Raw genomic sequence first — 3437 nt, forward strand, 5'->3', positions numbered from 1 at the left:
CCGCCTCATAACGAAGTCAAGGCTATTCTCAGTGAAAAGTGCTCAATCGAGAGCTTTGGATGGTCGATTGTGTGGTTTGGCAGAAGAAAGAGTTCGATCGAGTGGTTCCTCAGCTCGATCGAAGATGGTTAATTTGGGAGTGTTCGATCGAGAGCCTTAGTTGCTCGATCGAACGGTTTGGCTGGAAGAATACTCGATCGAGGGGAATAAAAAGCCTCGATCGAGTGATTTTCTATGTTACACGGGTTAACTAATTCGTGTTAGGTTTATTTTGTTAATAAAAACGCTTCCCTATATAAGGAAGTTGTCATTAGGTTATAAACATCTCTCTACACACTCTTAATTACTCTTAATCTATAGAACTTTACTCTTAAACACTGCTACTTGTTCTTTACGCCGGATTTGCTTTATTGTAATCTTTCTGTTCTTTTAATCATAATCCAATACTTTGTTTCTCTTTATCCTTGTTCTATTATTCTTTTGTTATCGATTTGTTTAGTTTATGCTTAATCATATTCTCTCTATTATGTCTTTTCTTGGTATGCTTATGTTTATTGTTATTGTTATTGATTTCAAAAGCATGAGTAGCTAATCTCCCTATGTTAGGATTAGGGGAGCCATGGTTGTAAAGTGACGATGTTGTGAATAGGCTAGTTGATTTATTTGTGAGAACCTGTCACCATACCAATATAACTGTAACATGTTTAGTTGAGTGCATGCTTCTAAATAACTTTAATCTGGTTAACTTCGTTCCTGGATCGAAAGATTGGAATGAACAGACCTGCTATGAACAGTAGACTACCTAATGAGGACGAAAGTTAAGTTAGTGGAAATCTAGGGTGAAAAGCGGACCGGAAGGACCTTTCCCTTGCCCTTCTCATAGTAGATTGTCTAGACTATTTATGACTGAGTCGATGAACTGCCATGGTGAACCGAAATCCAGACATACCTCTTTTATCTGATTACATATCTCGAATTTTCTGGCTTTATCGCGCTTGTCTCTATTTCTCTTGCCTTTAATCTTTAGTAGTTTGGAAAACAAAATTAAAACCCCCCAATTATGACTAGATAGACGGACTTATAGATAGATAACTTGCCTCTCTGTGAAGATCGACCCTACTTATCGCTAGCTTCTAATAGTAATATTTAGGTATTTATTTTTGTTACATAACGACCGTATTAAATTTTGGCGCCGTGGCCGGGGAGGCAATAGCCTGTTTATCTGTTCTTTGTGTTGTTTATCTTTTTCGGTCTCAGGGAAGTTTTATTCCTTGAGATAGTTCTTATTTATTTCCTTTAGTCTTGTTTATGCCTAGGACTAACATGTCAGAGGTAGTTCCAGCTGATCCTGAACCAGAACGGACCTTCCGTATTAGACAAAGACTACAGAGAAAGATTCGAAAGGAAGCCTTGAGTACTTTCGAACCCGAGCTAGAACACTTTTTATTTGCAAAAAATCCGTCTTGTGAAGAAGATACTTCTATTTCTGCCGCCAGTCCAGTAAAAATGCCTAACATCGCGAGTCATTCAGAGCCCACAGCTGCCTCAATCCCTAAAGGTTTCAAGCTTTCGACTGAGGATGGAAATACGTTCGGCATTCGGCCGTCCTACATTAATTTGGTCGAACGGAACCTGTACCGAGGTGTGGCGGGCGAAGATCCGCGTAAACATATGGAAGTTTTCACTGACTATTGCTCAACCATTCCCGTTACAAAGTCAGGACAAGATTAAGGAGGTCCTCTTTCCTTTCTCTTGGACCGATGGAGCCCGAGAGTGGCTCACTGATCTTGATAGAGAGGCAACCGGTATCACCAACTGGGAGACTTTGGCCCTTGCCTTCTATAAAAGGTATTTTCTTCCACAACGAACCAATCAGCTGAGAGGAAAAATTACAAGTTTCAAGCAGACACCTGATGAGAATTTTTATGAAGCTTGGTGTCGTTTCAAGAAGTTGGTGCGATCTCTTCCTCATCACGGTTCTGATCAGTGGTTCTTGTGCAACCGGTTCTATAATGGGTTGTATGACGACCATCGTGCTATATTGGATGCATCATCTAATGGGCGATTTAAGAAGAACAATGATGATGACAAGGGATGGGGCATCATAGAGGAGATGGCTACCCACTGTTCTGAGTATGGGAACCCGATAGATGGTATTCTGACAGTTAATTCAGTAGATAATGAAGTTGTGACTTAGTTGGAAGCCATGAATGCTCGTTTTGATAGGTTGGAGTCACATCAAGCTGGTGATCAACAGACGGTTCACTTGTTGACTTGACCAGAAACCGTTACATGTGAGAGGTGCGGGAGCAATGACGGTCACACTGTTGTTGACTGTCTAACTGAGAAGGAGCAAGTCCTTGCCTTTCAGCAATATAGGCAAGGAAATTCCTATTATAACAATCACAGTGGAGTCCATCCCAATTTGAGATGGACCAGTCAGAATGCATTGAATCCTTAACCTCCACCGCAGTAGCAACAACCTTATGTCCCTCCTCACAAAGCTCAACAAGGCTTTCAAAAGCCTCCATCCTTTCCACAGCCTAATCAAGGAGCTTCTTTTAGTGGGGTAAGTGAGATGACTGAGTTGAAGTCAATGATACAATCATTGATTGTCCAATTGCAAAGGAGCGAACAACAGAAAGATGCGTCAATCAAATCACTCGAGTCTCAGATAGCTCAACTCGCTGCTAACCAATCTTCAAGGAAACCGGAAAATTTACCATCTCAACCTGAAAATAATCCTCATGAGACGGTAAATCTGATTAATTTGTGAAGCGGTCTTTCTTATGATGGACCCAAAATGTCAACTGTTGAGGACATATCAGACGCGAGACCTGTTGTTGCTGAGAGTGGATAGTCATCCATTGACGAAACTATGCTGCACCCGAAGAAAGTCCTCGATCGACTCATTTCTGGGGGTCGATCGAGTAGAATTGCTGAGAATATTACTCGATCGAGTGAAACTATTGATCGATCGAGCAAAGCTGCTAACCAAGGTTTTGATCAAGAGGAGGAAATGCCTCGATCGAATGAAAATGCTGAGAAAAATGCTCGATCAAGTGGAATCATACCTCGATTGAGTAATGCTGATAAAGAGAATTTCGATCGAGTGGCTGATAATGCTCGATCAAATGAAATTGTTGTTGAAAGACCTCGATCGAGAGGAAAAAGGGATTGATCGAGTAGAAATATTGATGAACCTGTCGTGACATTAGCAGAAAGAAACAAAGGGTTAGAAATTCCTATCACGGTTCCCTTTCCAAGGCGATGCAAAACAATAAGTCTAACCAACAGTTTGGTAAATTTGCTGAAATCCTGAAGAGCCTTCATGTCAACGTTCCTTTTGCCAAACTGCTTACCCAGGTACCCTCTTACATGAAGTTTATGAAAGAAATTTTGTCGCATAAGAGACATATAAGTGATCATGAAACGGT

At 40.9% G+C, this 3437-nt stretch overlaps 1 non-coding gene across 1 annotated transcript; it reads right to left on the reverse strand.

The window, feature by feature from the left end:
- Nucleotides 1-1873: 1873 nt before the first annotated feature.
- Nucleotides 1874-1977, reverse strand: LOC141625220 (small nucleolar RNA R71). The gene has a single exon (XR_012535012.1). It is a non-coding gene; the product is annotated as a small nucleolar RNA R71 (small nucleolar RNA).
- Nucleotides 1978-3437: the final 1460 nt, after the last annotated feature.

This window comes from Silene latifolia, chromosome X (assembly GCF_048544455.1).
Source record: "Silene latifolia isolate original U9 population chromosome X, ASM4854445v1, whole genome shotgun sequence".
NCBI lineage: Eukaryota > Viridiplantae > Streptophyta > Magnoliopsida > Caryophyllales > Caryophyllaceae > Silene > Silene latifolia.